At 48.7% G+C, this 24,535-nt stretch overlaps 1 long non-coding RNA gene across 1 annotated transcript; it reads left to right on the top strand.

The window, feature by feature from the left end:
• Window positions 1–9,010: 9,010 nt before the first annotated feature.
• Window positions 9,011–19,620, top strand: LOC122455651. The gene is made up of 2 exons (XR_006274011.1): window positions 9,011–9,250; window positions 19,025–19,620. It is a non-coding gene; the product is annotated as an uncharacterized LOC122455651 (long non-coding RNA).
• Window positions 19,621–24,535: the final 4,915 nt, after the last annotated feature.

The following is a 24,535-nucleotide window of genomic DNA, read 5'->3' on the forward strand; positions in this document are numbered from 1 at the left end:
GGCATGCACCCTGATTGCCACTGCCCTAGAACCCTCCCTAGGGGGAAGCCTGCCCAGGGCAGAGGGGCGTAGCCGGTCTCCCTTGAACTCCTTGCTGGGAGCTCTGTGAAGGCTGAAGCACTCAAGTGTTTAAATCCGCAAGGCCATGCCACGGTGCCAGCCCGGAGGACAGAGAAACCCCACTTGTTCTGGGATCTTACTTCTTAACTGTGCTTGGCACTTCATCCCAAAGCGACAGCTGCCTTACCCATCTGATAGAGGCCAAGCTAAGGCAGGCTCTCCTTGCAGTAATTTTGCTGGGCTGGGAGGAGGGAGAATCCTGAGGAGCGTGATTGGCTCCCAGCCTCTGCCTTCTCCCAACTTTGGGCTCGGATGCCTGCACAGGAGCGTCCGGAGCAGCGAGAAGATGTATGCAGCCTCTCCTTGCCTCCCCCAGCCACATCCACAGGCTTCCCTTCTCCTCCCTCTCCCGCCACAGAAGCCAAGGGGAGCATGGGACTCACTGACAGATTTAACCCAAAACCCCACTTATAAACCTCCCCAGTCTTGGCTAGCCCTGCACTGACCTTTGCCACTTAGGCCCAGCTCCACCCTCCTAGCTCCCTTTGTGAGTATGTCTACCTGACACCTGGGAGTGAGCCTCCCAACCTGCGCAGACAGACTTGCTAACATTCTAAACACAGCAGTGTGGATGCTGTAGTCAGGTGCTCAAACCCACCCAACCTCCTAGCCCTGAGAGCCTGAGCTCCAGCCCAAGCCGCAATGGCCACACTGCTCTTTTTAGCGCACTAGTGTGAGCCAAGCTAGCATCAGTCTGCCCACCTACTGGGATTTGAAAGTGCTCCCCATTCACTGTCAGTTCACCAGTTAATTTCTCTCCCCGATGTGCTGTTTTCTCTCAGTCCCAGATCAGGAACGAAGCACTGAATAGAACTGACCCCCCACTGCACCCTACTAGACATCTCTTCACTCATCCCAAGTCTACACATTTCTTCCTTTAGGACTTTAAGCCAATCACAATCCACAAGACACTGCTCACAGCCCAGCCACTTTGATGCAGCGTCTCACAAAATCTCCCCTCAAAATTAATTCATGTCCTAAAATCTAAATTTATGATGGCTATTGCAGCCCCTTCAGCCACTAGCTTTGCAAGCCTGTCCAAAAAAGCAATCAAATTTGTCTGGAAAAAGTTATTCTTTGCAAGCCTGAGCTACTGATTAGTCATGGGTCTGGTGCCCAGTAGGTAGTGAGTAAGTCTTTTTTGCTCTAATTTTTACGAAGATTGGTAAAGATCACAAACCACTAATGCTACAGACATAATTATCTGAGCAGGGAACCCACTGCAGGGGCAACGGTTGCAGCTACTCCTAGGGCACCAGTAGGTTAATAGCTCAATGACTAAAAGGTGCTGAAAGTGAACAGAATAGCCAACCACCAACCACTGACTGATTGGCACTTAGCAGCCAGCACTCAAGCACTGAATGCAGAGGTGTTACCCCAGGCGGGCTCTCACACTCTCATTTTATCTTGGTAAAACTAGTGATTTGGGGCGGAGGTCACATTGGTGTGAGTGAAATCAGAATCTCCTCCCCTGCGGTTCAGAGGGAAGAGAGAGTCCTTTTGTGCCAAAGAGCAGCTAGGTGATAGGGGACCACCCCCCACCTCCCGCACAGCCTCTGCAGATTTCAGCTCCAAGCACAGAATAGTGGAGTGACACACACCACCTGACTGGAAGGGTAGTGATCTGGATCGACAGCCCACACAAAGGTTCTTGTTCTCACAAAGGCTTTTTTTGTTGGGGGGGTGGGAAGACAGTTAACACACCCACACATTTCATTCTGGTGAAGAACTTTAACTCAGAGCTGCTTGGTTGGACTTCTGAAAGTCACGCTACATCTGTGGGAGCATTTATGCCGCTTTCATCCTTGTTCAAAGCATTAAGAGGAGCAACACCACGCGCATGCCGGGAATAAAATAAAATCAGGAAAAAACTGAAGTCTGAATCTTCTCTGAACAAGGAAATAACCGCTGGCATCCTGGAGCCCAAGGGAGTTAGGCACACAATGTCCTGTGAACTCACTAGGACTTGGCTGCTTAACTGCTCTAAAAAGCTGCAAAAATCCCTCCTGACTGCTCAGAGGCTGGGGCAATCTGTAGCACTTGCTATTGGTGAGGTTGCAAAGCAGTGCCCAGCACAACCTCACTGCACTGAATCTGTTCTAGAGGGTCTCTCCTGGAAAGAACATTTGTTTTTTCAAATCCAAGCAAAATCCACTTAGGTGTCTGAGCTCAGCAAGGCTGGGAAAGAAGAGCAGCACATCCTCCTCCTTCCAGGAGAGTTCTGGCTGCAGGGTTAGCATGGACCTGGACTGTTCCCTGAGACCTGCTTCCTTGGTTTGGCTTGCAGTCATAAGCTGGCGGTGGTTTAACATACACAATTGTTTGGAAACTGTGTACCGTACCTGTATGCTCAGTTAGGGAATTTATGTATTACTAATTGGCTTAATCCCCCGGGGTGGGCACAGGGAATACAGTTTGCCCGCACTCCTGCCCTGGTGCTAGGAGGGCAGTTGCATCAAAGATGACGTCAGCCCCCAAGGAAGGGCAGGAATTGACTGGCTTGCCAGGGCTCCATAGAGACCCCAGTGTTTGAGGAGATATAGTGATTTGGTGCATCTTCCAGGAGCAGCTCCTATACTGTCAGTGCCTTGGCTAGCCCTGCCCATTTGATGAGCTGTGGTGAGCAGCTCCAGGACCCTGGGCAGAGCAAGAATTATGGGAGGTTTGTCCCATTGGCCTCCATCCATCCAGACTTTCTGTTGCCAGGGGTTCTAAACACAGTCCTGCTGGCTGAGTGAATCAGATCTGGTAGCTTTAAAACTACTGAGGTGCCTCAAACTTGGCTTGTTTTTGTAGATCTCACTGAGACCAAACAAATCAACTAAGCTTGAATGCAATTATTTCAGTAGCTTTGGAGTTCTAAATATTCGTCTTAGTTCTCATGCACTTATATGCATGGTGCCCACTGTACTTATGTGTTTGGAAAAGGGTACTCACCCAGTAGCACAACTTCAGTAGATAAACTTTGTCACACATGAGCATTATACCTCTGTCCTCCCCGACCCTTGAGATTTTCTCCATCTCTTGCAATTCTTTTCCCTCACTCTTTTCCCCTCCCCTTGGAATTTCCCCCTGCCCATGTCCAGTGGGCTGAGCAGGGGTTGCAGTGACCTGGGGAGAGGGCTGACCGATGTGGAGCCTCTGCTTGGAGCATGGGCTGAAAGACTCTGAGACAGTGGTGGTGGCAGAAGTGGGTGAAGTAAGAGGAACGGTTCTGTTTCCTGTGCTCAGTCAGGCATGAGCTCCCTTCTCATCACCTCCTGCATGGCTTCCTCCAGCCCATTTTCCACCAGAGGGGTCATCAGTAAAAAGTCAGCATTTGCTAGATGTTACCGAACCTTAGTACCTCATATCCCACTGTTTTTACCTACGCATGAAATTGGCAATAACTGCATGGCTGCTGGAGGTAACTGTGAACCTTTTCACATAGCTGTAGAACGTCAACCTACTCAATAGGATCCGTGCCTTCTCCGCACCTCAAAAATCAGACAATGCATTTAGGGGAGTGTAGCGAGGCGGTCTGGCTCCCCGCCACCATGGAGAGGGACGAGTCTTTCTGGACGCCAAAGTGGGCGGAGCCAGCGAACCCTGCACCTGCCCCTCAGAGGTCAAGGCGCAGGACAGGAAGTATAAAAGCCCGACCCCAGAGCTCACTTGAAACACAGCCACCGGAGAGGCCAGACGCCTGTGGCGGAGCTTCTAGCTGGGAGACCACGGCAATCGGTGACCGACCCGAGAACTGGCCAGACCAGCCACTGCCTGAGGCTAGCCCGAGCCCAGAGACGCTGCCAAGCTTGCTGCTCGCCAGTTACCAGTTACGAGAAGCCGCCAAGCCAACCATGCACCAATTACCCCAAGGAGTCCATGGTGTGTGACCCCTTGGAGGACGCCGTCCGGACCCAGGTACCTCTAGGGGGGAGGTAGGAAGCAGCCCGGGGGCAGCCAACCCTAGTCAGGATCCAACACAGCCAGAGCCTATGTCAGTGTGTTGTGGCCAGGAACCCCACTGACACAGCAGCAGGTCTTCTGCTGCTGCTAGGGCCCCGGACTGGGACGGAGTGGAGTGGGTGGGCCTGTGTCCCCCCTGGCACCCATCTCGCGGTTGGCAGTCTCCCCCTCTCCCAGGCCACCCGGAGCTAGGAGCCTGGGGTTGCTATTGAACTGTTTGCTCAGCCCCTGCCTCAAGGCCTGAGCTATTGACCGTTTGTTGCCTTCCCTGATCCAGGGCCTGGGCTAGCTAATACTGAACTGTGTGCTCAGCCCCACCTGAGGGCCTGAGCCACTGACTGTTGACCCGCAGCCAGGCTAGTTCCCCGACACATCTGACAGAAGTAGCGAAGTGGTCTGGCTCCCAGCTGCCCCAGAGAGGGACAAGCCAGTCAAACCCCCCTACACGTGTTGGAGAATGCGGGCAGTGATCCCCCGATCCTTGTGAGAAGGGATCTGCGGAGGAGTGTGTCCAAGTGACCATGGATATGGATAAGCTTATTAAGTTCTTAGCCGAAAGCCAACAAGAGCAGCAGGCCGCCCAGCTCCAGCAGCAGCAGCAGCAGCTGGTCCAACAGCTTGGGACCCAACAGCAACAGCTGATTTTGGAGTTGGGACATCAGAAACTGGACCACCAGCAGCAATGCCTGCAGCAGTTGGTGACCTTGTTGCTCTGTCCTGAGGAGCCCTAGCCTGTAGGGCCTGCTGAACCACCCAGCCTAGCCCCTCCCATCCAGTTGACAAAGATGGGACCCAACGATGACCCAGAAGCCTTTCTTGTGACTTTTGAAAGGGTGGCATTAGTCGCAGGCTGGGCCCAAGACCAGTGGGCTACCATCTTGGCCCCAGACCTGACTGGGACCGCCCAAACCGTATAACGGGGCCTGTCCACGGACGTGGCTTGGGACTACACCTGGGTAAAGGCGGCAATCTTAGATGCCTTGGATGTTAGCCTGGAGACTTTCCGACTGCGGTTCCAGACCTTGGTCTATCCTATGGGGGCCCGACCCCGGATGGTAGCCCAAGACTTGAGAGAAGCATGCAAGCAGTGGCTACAGCCCGAAAGGCAGACCCCGGATGAGCTTGTTGAACAAATTATTCTGGAGCAATTCGTCCATATACTCCCATCACGGGGGAGGGCCTGGGTCCTCCGCCACCGGCCTACGATGTGAGCGGCTGCCATCACATTAACGGAGGATTTCTTCGCTGCCAAAGCACTGGTGGGACCAAGCATTCGAGCTGCCCTGCCAGGACCGGAGCGTCCTAACCCAGAGAAAAGGGGGGCCACCTGGATCAAGCCACAAAACCCATAATGGGGCCCGGAGCTCTGACCCCGGCCTGCCAAGGCCCCAATTCGACAATACTCAGCACCTCGACCAGATACCCAAGCGACCAACCGAAGCCCTCCTAGGGGCCAGGTGGGAACACTGTCCCGGCTGGGGCGTGCAGACCTCGGACCCTATTTTTCCTGTTGGAAATATGGCCATTTACAGCAGGACTGCACCAAAACGGATTGCAGCTTCAGCCAGGTCTGCACAGGAGAAACCCATGCCTAATGCCCACAGGCAGCCAAGATTACAGTGCCAGTGGTTTTTGGGGATTGCCCAACCTTGGCCCTAATTGATTCAGGCTGCGGTCAGATGCTGGTTCATCAAAGCCTAGGCCTCCAGGCTGATCCATGCCTGGGGACGATCCGTCTACAGTGCATTCATGGCAACGTACGACCCTACCTCGGTGCCCAAGTCCAGCTGACTGTGGATGGGGTCACGCGATCAATGATGGTAGGCTTGGCTCCTCGGCTCGCCTACCTGGTAATCCTGGGGCAGGACTGGCCAGACTTCCTGGAATTCCTCCGCTTAAATGCTGACAAAAGCCCCGCAGTTACCCCAGCACTAGAAGGGGGCCTTCCTGAGACCCAATCGGAGGGGGAGGAGGCACCAGACCCCAACGGACCGGAAGAAGAACCCGCGGATGCCCCGCCAGATGCTGCCGCTGAACCCCTGCTTCACACTGACTTTTGTCATGACCAAAGGGCAGATCCCACCCTCAGTCACACTTATGAACAACTAGCCGTGGTCGATGGAGCCATAATTGACCTGCACCAGGCGAAGCAGTGGCCACACTTCAAACTGCGTCAGGATCGGCTTTATCAAGTAGAACGGGACCCGCACATGGGGAACCCCAGAGCCAACTACTTGTGCCTCGATGTCACTGGCGGGCCGTAATGAAACTCACCCACGACATCCCTGCTGCCGGGCACTTGGGCCATGAGAAGAGTCTAGCCCAGATACTGACACGTTTCTTCTGGCCCAGCATGCATCAGGAAGTAAGGAACTATTGTAGCTCCTGTCCTGAGTGCCAGCTTGCTGTACCCCCATGGACACCCAAGGCCCCGTTGGTCCCCATGCCCATCGTCGAAACACCCTTCGAGCGTGTGGCCATGGACCTGGTGGGGCCCCTCCCAAAAAGCACTGCTGGATTTCAGTATGTGCTGGTCCTAGTAGATTACGCTACCCATTTCCAGGAGGCAGTGCCACTACGGAGCATCACCGCCTGAACCATTGCGGGCGAGCTCATGAAGGTCTTTGCTCGTGTAGGCCTGCCCCAGGAGATTCTCACTGACCAGGGCACCAACTTTAGCTCCCGACTTCTGCGGCAGGGGTGTGGGCTCCTGGGCATCAAGCAGTTGTGCATCTCTATTTACCATCCACAAACTGATAGTTTCAACGGTCTAACTGTACTCTAAAAGACATGTTGTGCAAATTCCCCCCAGAAGAACTATGCTAATGGGACCAGCTACTCCCGCCTTTGCTTCTGGCGATCCGGGAGGTGCCCCAGTCCTCTATGAAGTTTTCCCCCTTTGAGTTGTTGTATTGCCACCGCCCACAGGGGCTCCTTGACCTGATGCGTGAAGCCTGGGAACAAGCACCATCACCAATCCAGGGCCTCTTGAAGTATGTCCTCTAGCTCCAGAAATGCCTCACTCAGGCCGGGGCACTTGCCTGGGAAAACCTAAGGGCCGTCCAGGAGGCTCAAGCACAAACTTATAACCGAGACATGCAGAGCCGCGACTTTAAACCTGGGGACTGGGTCCTGCTTCTCCTGCCCTCGAGCAAGTCAAAGCTACTGGCCCACTGGCAGGGCCCTTACGAGGTATCTGGAAGGTGGGGCCCGTCATCTATGAGGTCAACCAACTGGACCAACGTAAGAAAACCCAGTGGTACCATATCAACCTCCTGAAGCCCTGGCGGGAGTGCGAGGGCTTATTAATTAACCCCTACCTGCCGGAGCCAGAGCTGGGCCCCCACGCCGCCCTAACCCAGGACACTGAGCGGCCCCAGCTTGTGGAGACCCTCACGGACGAACAACACAAGCAAACCTGGTGCCTCCTGCAGGTGTTCCCGCGAACCTTCACCAGCCAGCCAGTTTACACAACCCTGGTCTACCATACCATTCAGACAGAATCTGGGGTAGTGATCCAAGAAGCAACCATGTCCTTGCCGCACCAAATGCGGCAGATCATTGAGGAAGAGCTACAAGCCATGATAGAGCTGGGCGTAACTAAACCCTCACAGAGCAAATGGCATAGCCAATAGCGATAGCACCCAAGCCCAACAGAACGCGGCGCTTCTGCATCGACTTTTGAGGCGTCAATGCCATTTCTAAATTTGACGCGTATCCAGTGCCTCACGTAGATGAGCTGCTTGGCCAGTTAGGGGAGGCTCATTTCCTCACCACACTTGACCTCAGCAAGAGCTACTGGCAGATCCCCCTTGACCCCGCTTCAAGGGAGAAGACCGCGTTTGCCACCCCAACAGATCTGTACCAATTCACCCGGATGCTCTTCGGCCTCCATGGGGCCCCAGCCACATTTCAGCAGTTGATGGACCATATCCTCCAACCCCATTAAGACTATGTGGCCGCCTACCTGGACGATGTGGTCATCTACAGCTGCCACTGGGAGGATCATTTGGTATGGGTAGCTGCTGTCCTGAGATCCCTACGGGTTGCCGGGTTGACAGTCCACCCCAAAAAAAATGCCGCACTGGATGGCAAGAGACCACTTATCTGGACTACTCCATAGGAAACAGACAAGTGAAGCCCCTTATGGGAAAAGTCCAGACCCTGGCGGCCTGCCTGCCTCCCACAACAAAGCATCAGGTGCAACAGTTCTTAGGGCTCGCTGGCTATTATCAGCGTTTCATTCCCCATTTTGCGTCTGTTGCCACCCCTTTGACTGGCCTTTTAACCAAAGACAGCCTTCGACATGTGGTTTGGACCCAGGAATGCGAAGACGCCTTTCAGGAACTCAAAACAAGTCTCTGCAGTGAACCGGTCCTCTACAGCCCAAATTTCCACCGAGACTTCATCCTCCAAACGGATGCCTTGTAGGTAGCACTGGGCGCCATCCTGTCCCAAGAGATAGATGTAGAAGACCATCCGGTCTTATATATTAGCCAGAAATTGTTTCCGCAGGAGAAGAACTACACGGTGGTGGAGAAGGAGGCCCTTGCAGTGAAATGGGCTTGTGATGGCCCCAAGAAGGTAGTAACGTAGGGCCTGTTCACTTTAGTCACCAACCACACCCCAGTTCAGTGGATGAACAAAATGAAAGACAATACGAGAATACAGTGTTGGTACCTGGCGCTACAGCCCTACGCCTTTGCAGTTCGCCACAGGGCCAGCAAAGACCATGCTAATGCTGATTTCCTACCCCGACGAGCGGGAGCCAGACTTAAAGGGGTGGGGGTGTAGTGAAGCGATCTAGCTCCCCACCGCCCCAGAGAAGGACAAGCCTCTCTGGACGCTAAAGTGGGCGGAGCCAGTGAACCCTGCACCCGCCCCTCAGAGGTCAAGGCACAGGACAGGAAGTATAAAAGCCCGACCCCAGAGCTCACTTGAAACACAGCCACTGGAGAGGCCAGATGCCTATGGCGGAGCTACTAGCTGGGAGACCACGGCAATCGGCGACCGACCCAAGGATTGGCCAGACCAGCCACTGCCTGAAGCTAGCCCAAGCCCGGAGACACTGCCAAGCTTGCCGCTAGCCATTTACCCCGAGGAGCCGCCAAGCCAACCGTGCACCAGTTACCACGAAGAGCCCATGGTGTGTGACCCCTTGGAGGACGCCGTCCGGACCCAGGTACCTCTGGGGGGAGGTAGGAAGCAGCCCGGGGGCAGCCAACCCTAGTCAGGATGCAACACAGCCAGAGCCTATGTCAGTGTGTTGCGGCCAGGAGCCCCACTGACACAGCAGTAGGTCTTCTGCTGCTGCTAGGGCCCCGGACTGGGACGGAGTGGAGTGGGTGGGCCTGTGTCCCCTCTGCCACCCATCTCATGGGTGGCAGTTTCCCCCTCTCCCACGCTGCTCGGAGCAAGGGTTTGCTATTGAACTGTTTGCTCAGCTCCTGCCTGAGGGCCTGCACCACTGACTGTTGGCCTGCAGCCAGGCTAGTTCCCCAACACACCTGACAGAAGTAGCGAGGAGGTCTAGCTCCCCGCCACCTCAGAGAGGGCCGAGCCGGCCGAGCCCCCCCCCCACAGGGAGTGATAAATGAAGGTGGGGGTACCTCCCTTTTATGGACAGCCAGCCAGCGAGTTAGCTATAAAGTCCCTCTTGGTGACTGTTCTCTGCTTGTTTTACCTGTAAAGGGTTAAAAATATCTCCCTGCACAGGTAAAAGAAAGGGAGTGGGCACCTGACCAAAAGAGCCAATGGGACGACTAGAACTTTTTAAAATTGAAACAAGACTCTCCTTTGTGGGTCTGTTGTTGTTCTCCAGGGAAGAGGGGAACAGGGCAGCAGTTATGCCATGAGAAGCTGAAGGCCAGGTATGAATATCATCAGAATCATACCTAGAAATTGCTTATTTGAAAACCCAGATATGCAAGTAGATCAGAAAATGTGTAGAAAGATGCAATTAGGTTTATTTTGTTTATTTCTTTTGGCTTGTGGATTCCTCTGTGCTAACCCCAGATGCTTTTGTTGCTTGTAACCTTTAAGCTGATCCCCCAGAAAACTATTTTGGGTGCTTAATTTTTGGAATAGCACTTTTAAAAATCTAGCAATAGCCTGAGTTTTCAGATGTATTTTCTTTCTTTTTGTTTTTAATAAAATTTACCTTTTTAAAGAACAGGATTTGGATTTTTGTGTCTTAAGAGGATTGTGCACGTGTTTTTTAGTTAGCTGGTGGCAACAGCTGATTTCTTTGTTTTCCTTTCTCAGCTCTTCCCCGGAGGCGGGGGGGAAGGGGAAAAAGGGCTTGAGGGAACCCCCCAGGAAGGAATTCCAAAGTGCACCTTCCTGGGTTCCAAGGGGTTTTGCATTTGGATGGTGGCAGCATCTACCCATCCAAGGACAGAGAGAAGCTGTAACCTTGGGAGTTTAATAGAAGTCTGGAGTGGCCAGTATTAATTTTTAGAATCCTTGTGGGCCCTCACCTTCTGCACTCGAAGTGCCAGAGTGGGGAATCAGCCTTGACAAGGGGCCTCAGTACCAAGTTACAAGCCTGATCTCAGGCCCCTGATTTGAACCTTGTGACTACAATGCCCAACCCAATCTCTCCATAGAGGAGAGTTAAGTGGATCCCAAGTGGTCCAGATTGAATCCAAATGTTTTCTCTGAATTTGCAAATTCAGTCTGGACCAACTCTCTTTGTCTTCCTCTTCAAGGAGTGCAATCGCCTTCATTTGTATATACGTATGGATAATTGTTCTCTTTTGACACAGAAGGCAGGATAAGAGGCAATGGGATCAAACTACAGCATAGCAGCTTTAGATTAAATCTCAGGAAAAACTTCCTAACTGTAAGAACAGTAGGACAAGGTAACAGACACCTCAGGAGGTTGTGGAAGCTCCTTCACTGATGGTTTTCTAAAGGAGGCTGGATAGCCATCTCTCTTGGATGGGTCAAACCCAACAAATCCTGTGTCTTGGAAGGGGGTTAGACTAGATGACCCTTGAGGTCCCTTCTCACCCTGAGGTTCTATGATAATATCTACGCTTATTTACTCTCTGAACATTTCTGCTAGGGTGTGGTGGCTTGACATGGCTTGGTTCACAGAATTGTTTATTATTCATTCAGAGTGGGAGCTTCTCACAGTACCGCCATTACTTAGCCTGGGATCTCTGTTCCTGACTGGTGATGATTATGACAGAGACAAGATAGCCATGGAATCCACAGTTCCTCATTGTGTTCAGTCTGCTCCTTGTACAAGACTGACCCAAGGAAGCCACTTGCAAGTAGAAACTGTCATGCTTGTAAAAAGAAAAGTACTTGTGGCACCTTAGACTAACAAATTTATTAGAGCATAAGCTTTTGTGAGCTACAGCTCACTTCATCGGATGCATCCAATGAAGTGAGCTGTAGCTCACGAAAGCTTATGCTCTAATAAATTTGTTAGTCTCTAAGGTGCCACAAGTACTCCTTTTCTTTTTGCGAATACAGACTAACACGGCTGCTACTCTGAAACCTGTCATGCTTGTGTAACATCTCTAGTGTTCAAGTGCTACTGTAATAACAGATTACTCTAAAATCAGCATTAGTGCTCCTTCTGTCCTCAACTCCAATAGCCCACTCTGCACCTGCCTCAACCCATTCTCCACCACAACCTCCCACACAATCTGCCTTTTTACCCAGTTGTCAGCATCCTGCTAGACCCAGTCAGATAAAATAGATAAAAAAACAAAGTCTGGGTTTAATCATTACTAAAATTAGAAAAACTAAACATCCAGAGCAACAAAAACAGAAAAAGTGGAACAGCCAATTAATGCTCCCCTTGAAGAAAAACAGAAACCGTGGCAGGCTCAAGTGACACCAGCATTCAGTATATGACTCAAAGAGACAATCCACTTGAAGTCTGGTCAGTTTCAAAAATTAAATTCAAAGTAACTTCAGATCTGCTCTGGAGTCCCTCTGGCAACTTCTGTGGTTTTAAAACCACATTTTCTTTTTTTTATTTTTTTTAAACTCTGCTTTCTCATTGCGTGAAAGACACATGCATACAACTGGGGGAGCTGACTAAGGGTCTTCACAGTCCACTGAAGCCAGTGAAAAGACTGGGGTTAGATTTGGATCAGAGAAAAACCTACTGTGTCCAGGGCTATCAAATCCACAAACTGAAGAATTAGAGGAAAATATATATTTTTTTTTCCTCTTATCTGTTATGCTGATCACAGGCATTCACTGAAACAACACACAAAACCGACACAATTCAGATAGTTGGATATTTATGTTGAGGCTCCCTTTTGCCTAATGTTGATTTTCAATAAGTCTTGCAGCACTGGGGAAGTTCCAGAAGACAGGAAGAAAGCTAATGTTGTGCCAATTTTTAAAAAGGGTAAACGGGATGACCCGGGTAATTATAGGCTTGTCAGCTTGACTTCGATCCTAGGCAAGATAATGGAGCGGTTGATACAGAAGGGTAATGTAATTAATGCAAATCAACATGGGTTTATGGAAAATTGATCCTGTCAAACTAATTTGATATCTTTTTTTGATAAAGACAATAAGATTAATGTAATATACTTAGACCTCTGGAAGCCATGTGACTTGGTGCCGCATGACATTGTGATGCTGGTAGACCAGGTGCCAAGCTCTTGCCAAGGCTGTAGGCATCAGCTGAGCACTGACAAATTCATAGCTGGAAACCAGACCAGCTCACCTGTATGTTAGTATTGTTCCAGGCAGGTGTTAGACCTGTAAAGATGTGTTTGGTGGTTAGACTTTATAAAATGTTTGTAAGTTGCTGTATGCATTAATTTCATGTGTAATGTCTGTATCCCGTGCTATAAGGTGATATGTCAGTTTTGCTTTATAACTGTAAAAATGCCAGCTCTGAACCTGTAAACGTAGGCAGGAGTGATGGTTCCGCCACCCATCAAGGAGGACTATCAAAACTGAGCAGGCCATTGGGGAACAGCACAAAACAAGGACTGGGTAATGGCCCTATCACACCCAAGAAGGAAATAAAGATAGCTAACATGAAAATTCTTCATCTCTTTGCTGTTTGGACTCTCACAGAGATGGAGCTAGGAAACAGAAGCAGAGATCCCCAGGGTCAAACTGGGTTAGCCCTAAAAGACATTCAGTGCTAACAGATTACTGCATCTCTGTCATCTTTTGGAACCGCATATTGTAACTCATCTGTGCATATATGCTTGCCTCCTTTAACTTGTAAATAACTCTCTGATTTCATTTTCCTAGGTAATACATCCTTAGTTTACTATAGGATTGACTACCAGTGTTGTCTTTGGTGTGAGATCTGAGGTACAAATTGACCTGAGTTAAGTGACTCTTGGGACTTGGGGCAACCTAACATTATGATCTTTGGTGAATGGCATTGAACTATTACTCCTGGAGGGGATTCTGCACCAAAAATACAAAATTCTGTGCCAAAAAATTCTGCATATTTTATTTGTAAAAAATAATGCAGTTTAATCACACCAGTTTCAATTGTTTTGGTAATTTATTTAAACTACAATATAGAAAAAAGTCACAATAACTATTCAGCATTTCCTAAACACATGAAAGTTATGTTACAAACACTTGGTAATTAATATCCTCCATTCCAGTTATAATCCTGGATTTTCATTTAAATTACATTACAGAAAACCAAACAAGGGGGGGAAAAAAAGGTAGAATGTCATTTTAAATTGCTCAGACTTCCACACATGAAAGTCATACAGTTTTCCTAATCATTGTCCTCGACCTGGCTGGGTACTTTGGGAAGTGCGTTGTTCTGCTTGTCCTGACCTTTTATTAACTGCTTGGTAAATGTTTTATTTGCCCTCAAAGGCTTTTTTTTAAATGGGTAAGTAAAATAAATCCTGAGCTGTAATCTAACCGCATTGTGCCACTTTGGCACAGGAAAAAAGTGAGAAAGCACTTAGATCTTCCTAGCTGAGGATTCCCTTACTGTCATTTATAATGACAGGTTTCAGAGTAGCAGCCGTGTTAGTCTGTATTCGCAAAAAGAAAAGGAGTACTTGTGGCACCTTAGAGACTAACAAATTTATTAGAGCATAAGCTTTCGTGAGCTACAGCTCACTTCATCGGATGCATTTGGTGGAAAAAACAGAGGAGAGATTTATATACACACACACAGAGAACATGAAACAATGGGTTTATCATACACACTGTAAGGAGAGTGATCACTTAAGATAAGCCATCACCCACAGCAGGGGGGGGAAAGGAGGAAAACCTTCCATGGTGACAAGCAAGGTAGGCTAATTTCAGCAGTTAACAAGAATATCAAAGGAACAGTGGGGGGTGGGGTGGGGGGGAGAAATACCATGGGGAAATAGTTTTACTTTGTGTAATGACTCATCCATTCCCAGTCTCTATTCAAGCCTAAGTTAATTGTATCCAGTTTGCAAATTAATTCCAATTCAGCAGTCTCTCGTTGGAGTCTGTTTTTGAAGCTTTTTTGTTGAAGTATAGCCACTCTTAGGTCTGTGATCGAGTGACCAGAGAGATTGAAGTGTTCTCCAACTGGTTTTTGAATGTTATAATTCTTGACGTCTGATTTGTGTCCATTCATTCTTTTACGTAGAGACTGTCCAGTTTGGCCAATGTACATGGCAGAGGGGCATTGCTGGCACATGATGGCATATATCACATTGGTAGATGCGCAGGTGAACGAGCCTCTGATAGTGTGACTGATGTGATTAGGCCCTATGATGGTATCCCCTGAATAGATATGTGGACAGAGTTGGCAACGGGCTTTGTTGCAAGGATAGGTTCCTGGGTTAGTGGTTCTGTTGTGTGGTGTGTGGTTGCTGGTGAGTATTTGCTTCAGATTGGGGGGCTGTCTGTAAGCAAGGACTGGCCTGTCTCCCAAGATCTGAGAGAGCGATGGCTCGTCCTTCAGGATAGGTTGTAGATCCTTGATGATGCGTTGGAGAGGTTTTAGTTGGGGGCTGAAGGTGATGGCTAGTGGCGTTCTGTTGTTTTCTTTGTTGGGCCTGTCCTGTAGTAGGTGACTTCTGGGTACTCTTCTGGCTCTGTCAATCTGTTTCTTCACTTCAGCAGGTGGGTATTGTAGTTGTAGGAATGCATGATAGAGATCTTGTAGGTGTTTGTCTCTGTCTGAGGGGTTGGAGCAAATGCGGTTATATCGTAGCGCTTGGCTGTAGACAATGGATCGAGTGGTATGATCTGGATGAAAGCTAGAGGCATGTAGGTAGGAATAGCGGTCAGTAGGTTTCCGATATAGGGTGGTGTTTATGTGACCATCGCTTATTAGCACCGTAGTGTCCAGGAAGTGGATCTCTTGTGTGGACTGGTCCAGGCTGAGGTTGATGGTGGGATGGAAATTGTTGAAATCATGGTGGAATTCCTCAAGAGCTTCTTTTCCATGGGTCCAGATGATGAAGATGTCATCAATGTAGCGCAAGTAGAGTAGGGGCATTAGGGGACGAGAGCTGAGGAAGCGTTGTTCTAAGTCAGCCATAAAAATGTTGGCATACTGTGGGGCCATGCGGGTACCCATCGCAGTGCCGCTGATTTGAAGGTATACATTGTCACCAAATGTGAAATAGTTATGGGTCAGGACAAAGTCAAAGTTCTGCCACCAGGTTAGCCGTGACAGTATCGGGGATACTGTTCCTGACGGCTTGTAGTCCATCTTTGTGTGGAATGTTGGTGTAGAGGGCTTCTACATCCATAGTGGCTAGGATGGTGTTTTTAGGAAGATCACCAATGGACTGTAGTTTCCTCAGGAAATCGGTGGTGTCTCGAAGATAGCTGGGAGTGCTGGTAACGAAGGGCCTGAGGAGGGAGTCTACATAGCCAGACAATCCTGCTGTCAGGGTGCCAATGCCTGAGATGATGGGGCGTCCAGGATTTCCAGGTTTATGGATCTTGGGTAGCAGATGGAATACCCCAGGTCCTGGCTCCAGGGGTGTGTCTGTGCGGATTTGTTCTTGTGCTTTTTCAGGGAGTTTCTTGAGCAAATGCTGTAGTTTCTTTTGGTAACTCTCAGTGGGATCAGAGGGTAATGGCTTGTAGAAAGTGGTGTTGGAGAGCTGCCTAGTAGCCTCTTGTTCATACTCCGACCTATTCATGATGACGACAGCACCTCCTTTGTCAGCCTTTTTGATTATGATGTCAGAGTTGTTTCTGAGGCTGTGGATGGCACTGTGTTCTGCATGGCTGAGGTTATGGGGTAAGCGATGCTGCTTTTCCACAATTTCAGCTCATGCACGTCGGCGGAAGCAGTCTATGTAGAAATCCAGGCTACTGTTTCGACCTTCAGGAGGAGTCCACCCAGAATCCTTCTTTTTGTAGTGTTGGCAGGAAGGTCTCTGTGGGTTAATATGTTGGTCAGAGGTGTGTTGGAAATATTCCTTGAGTCTGAGACGTCGAAAATAGGATTCTAGGTCACCACAGAACTGTATCATGTTCGTGGGGGTGGATAAAACCAGTTGGAGAACACTTCAATCTCTCTGGTCACTCAATCACAGACCTAAGAGTGGCTATACTTCAACAAAAAAGCTTCAAAAACAGACTCCAACGAGAGACTGCTGAATTGGAATTAATTTGCAAACTGGATACAATTAACTTAGGCTTGAATAGAGACTGGGAATGGATGAGTCATTACACAAAGTAAAACTATTTCCCCATGGTATTTCTCCCCCCCACCCCACCCCCCACTGTTCCTCTGATATTCTTGTTAACTGCTGAAATTAGCCTACCTTGCTTGTCACCATGGAAGGTTTTCCTCCTTTCCCCCCCCTGCTGTGGGTGATGGCTTATCTTAAGTGATCACTCTCCTTACAGTGTGTATGATAAACCCATTGTTTCATGTTCTCTGTGTGTGTGTATATAAATCTCTCCTCTGTTTTTTCCACCAAATGCATCCGATGAAGTGAGCTGTAGCTCACGAAAGCTTATGCTCTAATAAATTTGTTAGTCTCTAAGGTGCCACAAGTACTCCTTTTCTTTTTGTCATTTATAAGACTCCTTTACATCACTCTGGCAACATAGGGGCCTTAAAACTTTCACAGGTTTTATGCTCCTGGGGGAACTGACTGAGAATGGGAACGAACAGTTAACTAACAATGGGAACAATAGGCAGGCTGCTACATTTCTGTCTCAGAGAATGAGATCAATTAACTCAGGCAAGCTGTTTCATTTGTGCCTCTAGCCTGCCTCCTGCATAATAAAAAACTCAACACTTACACCCTCAGGAGCTGAGTTACAAAGAGAGACAGGTTTCAGAGTAGCAGCCGCGTTAGTCTGTATTCGCAAAAAGAAAAGGAGTACTTGTGGCACCTTAGACTAACTAATTTATTAGAGCATAAGCTTTCGTGAGCTACAGCTCACTTCATTGGATGCATTTGGTGGAAAAAAAAAAAAGTCTCTCTCTCTCTCTCTCGCTTGCTGGCACGCACCTATGCCCCAGCCCCCCTCCCCCGCCCTCCCCCGACGGTCATCATGCAGGCATGCACGCCCAGCCCCTCTCCCCAGTCTCTGAGGCTGCTTCAGACATGCTGGAACAGATGCACTACCTGGGGAAGAGGCATGTGTTGCTGGCAGATGTTTTGCGTTTTTCTGCCTGCAGGGCCCAGAAAAATGCAGGCCATATGAATTCTGCACTCCTGCATGGGCGCAGAATGCCCCCAGGAGTAAACTATCACTAAGGCCAGCTTTCCTGGGTGGTGAGATAGACTGGAATGCCAAAGGGGACTGTCTGTGACTCTATGGTAAGACTGATATAGTGCTTCAGGAGTTCACATTTGGTACTGGGCTGGTGAAATCTAATTATAGAACATATGAGTTTGGGGTCTCTGCCCTGTTTTTTGACACTCTGCCCTGAGGATGGCACTCTCGGTCACGAATCACTCCAGACAGCATGACAGACATTTTGACTAAAGAACTAGAACAATAGACATTAACATGGCCACATTAAATAGATTAAAACTAGCTAGCGGATAGGTCTCAAAATGAAGCTGTAAACAGGGAATTTTCACTGAGCAGGAGCATTTCTAGTGGGGTCCCACAGGGATCAGTTCTTGGCCAATGCTATTTAACATTTTATCAGTGGCCTGTAAGAAGACATTAAATCATCACTGATAAAGTCTGCAGACACAAAAATTGGGGAGTAGTAAATAAAGAGGACAGGTTACTGATACGCAGGGATCTGGATCATTTGGTAAACTGGGAGGGGTGAAAGTAACATTAAGCACTTACCGGTATGAGGGCCCGGATTTGGGCCCCCGGAAGGGGCGGGACCTCAGGCAGAAGGGGTGGGGCTGGGGGTCAGCCTCCCCCAGCCAGCCCATCCACACTACCTGGCCCGCACCACCCGGGGCTCCAGCGGTGATTTAAAGGGCCCAGGGCTCTGGCTGCAGCCACAGTAGCAGTGGCGGTGGCCGGGAGTCCTGGGTCCTTTTAAATAGCTGGCCCCGGGGCAGCTGCCCTTTTGTCCCCACCCTATCGGCAGCCCAGAGGAGGGGGCAAAAGGGGCAATGACATTGCCACAGAAGCGCTTTAACATTGCTGCCCCTTTTTCCCCCTCCCCTCCGTTGGCAACCCGGCAAAAGGGGCAGCGACATAACGTGTAATAGTAGGATTTTATGTTTGTATTTTGTATAATTTAGAATGAAGGATAAAGAATAATAATGTAGCATGTATTAAATGTATTGGTGTATGATTTGACCATATCCTGCCAGCCACCCTTTCTGAAAGCAGAAAGGATGACCTAATGGGCCATTGGTACAAATGCATCAGCCAGAATGTGTGTCTGTGCTGATTTCAAGGCAATAACAGACCTTTTAGGGTCACCACTTAGTTGTAGGTTTAGCATTTTAAAACAAGTAAAACAATGCAATGGTTGTTTTTTTTCTTGCATTGCAATTTGATGTTTCTGTTCAAATGCTCTGTGTAAATCAATTCTGTTTTGTGTGTGAATGAGGAACGTGTGCGTTAGAAGATAAGTGTGAAGGCCATCACAAGACCAGATGTTCTAAGGAGAAACCGAGGACAGATGTATGGGCACCAGGAGGTTGTAATGCGCCCCTACTGAAATGTCAGAGGAGGGCAGATTGACGACTCTAAAGATGAGACAGGCACCTATCAATGGGGACAAGATAACTATGATCAAAATCAGCATGGGGTAACTCCCTGAAAGACTTGATGAAAGAACAAGATAAAGGATGAGAAGGACAATTTAAGAAAACAAGCACTCGTCAAACAACAATTGATTACAGCATGAGGGTGCAAAACTCATTGGCCCCAATGAAGGAAAATCACTATATAAACAGGGTGCCTTGCCATGAAACTTTGGGTTCATCTTGCCAAGACTTCCCTGGAGCATTGTGTCACGACGGACAGAACCTGGCTCCTACCTACCCGTGATCAACCTAGCTGGTCACTAGATTGATCTGGACTCTGGACTGTTAACTATAACATTGACTGGCGGGACAGTGTGTGAGGGTGTGTGTGATTGAATGCATATGCTAATTGTTGTATCTTCAGTAAATGCAGCATATTGCCTTTTCCCCTGAAAAAGATCCCGTGTGCTTCTTATAAGCATAACATTTTTGGTGGAGAATTGCAAAAGAGGGAAGACATGCACTGTGAGTGTTGAAAATACCCCTAAATACTGCTAAAAGGTATACCATATGTATAAAGTGATCGATCATTCAGGTGTGCACATCCCCGGTCATAAATGTGCCGGGCAATAGGGGATGATTAGAGTCCTTGCTCCGACCCGTCTGTCAGGGAAAATTATACAGATAGATACATATATAAATTGTTTGTACAAACTGTCTAGGTATATACACCCTGGTCGTAGAGGTGCTGGGCCATAAGGGGGAGGATTAGAGTCTGTCGGGGAAAAATTGCATAGGTGAATATACCCTCGGTCATAGTAGGATTGAGCCTAAAAGGTAGGGGGCTCAGCATTCCCCCTCCTGCTCTGTTAGGCAGAGTTTTTAGTGGGTATAGACTTTTTGTGTTTGTAAGTCCCAGCGGGAGTGTGGGCATGGAAAAGGTAAAAGAGATTCATAAAGAAAATATGTTCAGGCAAAAAGAGTTCCCTAAGCACAAAGCTCAAGAAGAGCAGAAAAAAATTACCATTCATATAGGAAACTACTCCTTTTAAGAAAATTTTGCAAAAATTTGGCCACAGCCCATGGGCTGAACAAGCATTAGCCAATGCCCATACTATTGCAGATTTGGAAAATAGATTGGCAAAATATCTGTTGGTCTACAGCTGTCAACCCCAATAAAAAGAGACTCAGCTGCAATTTGGCTATTGTGGGAAGCATGCAAAGAGGCATTCCTTCACTTGGCTAGATGCCGAGAGGAAAACGCCACACTACATGAAAAACTTGGTATATCTGAATGAGAAACTGATAAATGGAAAATACTGGCCACTGGGGTCCAAAGCCAGTTACCCGCATTCTCAAAGATACCCTAAGAGAAGTTAAAATAAAAGTGAGGGGCTTATCTGAACAAATAGAGGGGGGGAAAATACAAAAAGAGAATCAGGTTTTACAGGGAATGATAAACAAACTAACATTAGAACAAGGTAGAGCCCCTGCCAAACACAACCGCTGTGTAACTATTATTAAACATCTTAAAAAGAAAATTGGGGTTTGCCACCCACCAAGTAGTGGCTGTGACGGCAGGAGAATGGAATCAAGCCCAATACAGCAAGATCCCTGAATGGGAGGGAGAATGGGACCCTAGTGAAGCTTGGAATGGAGATATATGGGATGAGCCCCAGGGATTGAAACCTATTGAATAAAATCCTATTGCAGCAATATGATGAACTACAGTCACAATACCCGCACAGGGAGGGGGAAATACAACTGTCACCACTGTCCCTGTCTCAGCCACTGACTTAAAAGCCATGGCTGATAGTTTGGGACCCCTAAAAAAGGACAATTTCTCCAGATGGTGTTCTAATGCATTTTTCTCACAATAAGGGAAGAGCTGAACACCATTGAAATCAGCCGCTTGATGGGCGTCTGCATGGCTTCAGAGATTCAGGGGTCCTACATAGGATTAGAGTCGATGAGAACAACAGCATATTGACTTTAATGGGACTTTTTGGAGAGCAAATAGGCAGATGCAATTTTATAGCACAAGCCATAGCCACAACCCAAGAGTCCAATGAAGACCCTGAGAATTATTTAACCCGATGGGGTCTGATGCAAATAATGGCCGGCTTAACACCGTTGGGCAATGCCACAGCGCTGGATACAGTGGCATTCAGCATAGAATCCTTAGGAGATTGTGCTACTTCCCTAACCCCCCACTACTCCGGGAGGCTTGGAATTTGGCAAGAGGGTCGCCCAGCCACCCTAGGGGAACTAAGAGGCTTGGTCCAACAAATACCTACCCATTCTGGACCACAGCCCACGATAAAAAAAAAGAAAGCTGCTTATGGAGCTGTATTAGAACCAGCAGTTACATACACCAATGAGAGTGGCACAAAGGGAATTACAGGATCTTGAGAAGGATATAGTAGAGGCCTCTCCCATGGATGGGGAAACTGGGGACAGCGGCAAGGAGACTGGTTATACCCAGACCTCCAGCAATATCAGACAGCCTCCTCCCAGCAATGAAAGGAGGGAGGTGGGCACATGGAAAATGAGGTTCACCTGATAGCCTGGCGAACACTAACACAGCACGGGGCAAACCGAGAACAGTGGCCCCTACTGGCAGAGCCACCGGCGAGGGGTGGGGGGGGCAAAAGGGCCAGCGACGTTAAAGTACTGCCACGGCTGTGTACAGGCCGGTACCGGCGGCCACTTCTTACTGATATGCCGTACCGGCTTACTTTCACCCCGGTAAACTGGACACAAGCAAACAATATGCATTTTAATATGGCTAAATGTAAATGTCTCCATCTAGGAACAAAGAATGCAGGCAACACTTACAGGATGGGGGACTCTCTCCTGGGAAGCAGTGACTCTGAAAAAGATTTGGGGGTCAGGGTGGAGAATCAGCTGAACATGAGCTCACATGAGCTGTGACCAAAAAAGCTAATGTGATCCTTGGATGTGTAAACAGGGGAATCTCGAGTAGGAGCAGAGAGGTTATTTAACCTCTGTATTTGGCACTAGTGCGACTGCTCCTAAAATGTTGTGTCCAGTTCTGGTTTCCCTATATTTAAGAAGGATGGTGATAAATTGGAGGATTAGAAAGACTGAAAGAGAAGGCTGAGGGGTGACTAGATCACAGTCTATAAGTAGCTAAATGGGGAACAAATATTAATAATGAGTCTTCCAGCTGGCAGAGACAACTCCAATGCAGTCCCATGGCTGGAAGTAGACGCTAGATAAATTCAGACTGGAAATAAGGCGTAGCTTTTTAAAGATGAGAGTAATTACCCAGTGGAGAATTTACAAAGGCTCATGGTGGATTCTCCATCATTAAATTTTTAAACCAAGATTGGATTTTTTTCCTAAAAGCTCTGCTCTAGGCATTATTCTGGGGAAGTTCTCTGGTCTGTGTTACACAGGAGGTCAGACTACATCAGGGGTGGGCAAACTTTTTGGCCTGAGGGCCACATCGGGATTGCAAAACGGTATGAAGGGCTGGGTAGGGAAGGCTGTTCCTCCCCAAATAGCCTGGCCCCCGCCCCCTATCCATCCCCTCCCACTTCCTGCTCCCTGATTGCCCCCCTCAGAACCTCCGCCCTATCCAAACCCCCCCCCTTGTCCCCTGACCACCTCCTCCTGGGACCCCCATCCCTAACTGCCCCCCCAGGATCCCACCCCCATCCAACCCCCCCGTTCCCTGTCTCCTGACTGCCCCCCCGAACCTCCACCCCATCCAGCCTCCCCCTGTCCCCTGAATGCCCCCCAGGACCTCCTGCCCCTTATCCAACCCCACCTTCCCCTGTACCCTTACCATGCCACTCAGAGCAACAGGACTGGCTTATTGGAAAGCCTGAGAGGTGGATGGGCGCAAGCCACGCTGCCCATGCAGCAGCATAACTACGGGGAGGGGAACAGTGGGGGAGGGGCCAGGGGCTAGCCTCTGTGGCTCGGAGCTCAGGGGCCGGGCAGGACGGGTCCTGCAGGCTGGATGTGGCCCGCAGATTGTAGTTTGCCCACCTCTGGACTAGATGATCACAACGGTCCCATCTGGCCTTGGAGTCTATGAACTCATGTTGCACCAATTTAACTCAATTGTTTTTTGCACAAATTTTAGTGAAATCAGTGCAATTTGTGTGTTCAAACAAGGCCTCGGTCTCCGTCTCCCATCATCAGAACTGCAGATTCACTGGCTAATTCTCATTCAGAGCTCAAGTCCTGTGTGCGTCTTCATAGGCTCTTATTCTGGTTGTTATGGTTCTCGGTTTTAAGCTTTCCAGTTATTTTTTCTTTTGTCAAGTGCCACAAAGATGATCAGTTGCTGGTTATTTTTGAAGCCCTGCAGACAGATTTTATTTTGAAATAGGTCTCTTCTTACTGATTAACCAGCAATCTTTCCCTTCCACCTGCAATTTGACCAACCAGTGGCTAGTCACTTAGTTTTTTAACCCCTATGGGCTCCAAGGATATTAATAATATAATAGCAGGACAACTGGGCAGTGATTTCATTTCAACTCCTTCACTGCTGTGTGTCTGTACACTGGCCCCAGATACACTGAGCTGTGGAATTTCCATTTCCTGTACCGTAAGGGGTCGGACACACCAGCCATACTGAAGGCAGCTGGTGTTAGGTGTCTCTCTGAATGGCATATTCAGCAAAGAAAGGGTTAATGAGATTTCCCTCGGATGTATCCTTATTAGAGGTCTCTGCTGAGCTTTAATTAGCTCATTACAATGCTAATTGCATTATGTTGGCATCTTCCTGGGCTGCTTCCTGTTACGTAGACCAACATGGAATCCCTTGCCGTTGTAACTGGATTATTTTACTGCACACATGATTGAAAAGGAGAATTGCAAACCATGTTAGCGCCTAAGCAACGGACAAACTAGTTGAGATAAAATTAGAATGCATGCAAAGCTCCAGTTGCCCCCAGCCCCAAAGAGAACACGGTGTTCTGAGTGAGACGCTTAAAAAGCTGAGATCTGGATTGTCAGAATATATATTTTCCTGCCTTTCCACTACCTAGTTTAGGCCAAAACCCCATATGAGAGGCCATTCATGAGGGATTTCTGACTGATTGACAGAGCCATAGGAAGTGCCAGAAATGTCCCAGGAAAAGCTGCTCCTGAAAAATCTCCAGCCAGGGAAATTTGCTCAGGTTTCTGCTTGGTGGTGGCTAACAGCGTTGTATCAACTTTCCGTGAGACTAGCAAGGCTGCCTAAAAAGGGGATCAATTAGCCCCACACTTAGAAAAAAGGGTGAGGGCTCAGGATGTCTTTCTTTTTAAAAGAGAGTCCGCAGCAGACCGTGGTCAACCATTCCATCCTGCCCCCATGCTTCCGGACTAAGAGATGTTTCTGCCTGGGATGA

This window comes from Dermochelys coriacea, chromosome 9 (genome assembly GCF_009764565.3).
Source record: "Dermochelys coriacea isolate rDerCor1 chromosome 9, rDerCor1.pri.v4, whole genome shotgun sequence".
NCBI classification, from domain to species: Eukaryota; Metazoa; Chordata; order Testudines; family Dermochelyidae; genus Dermochelys; species Dermochelys coriacea.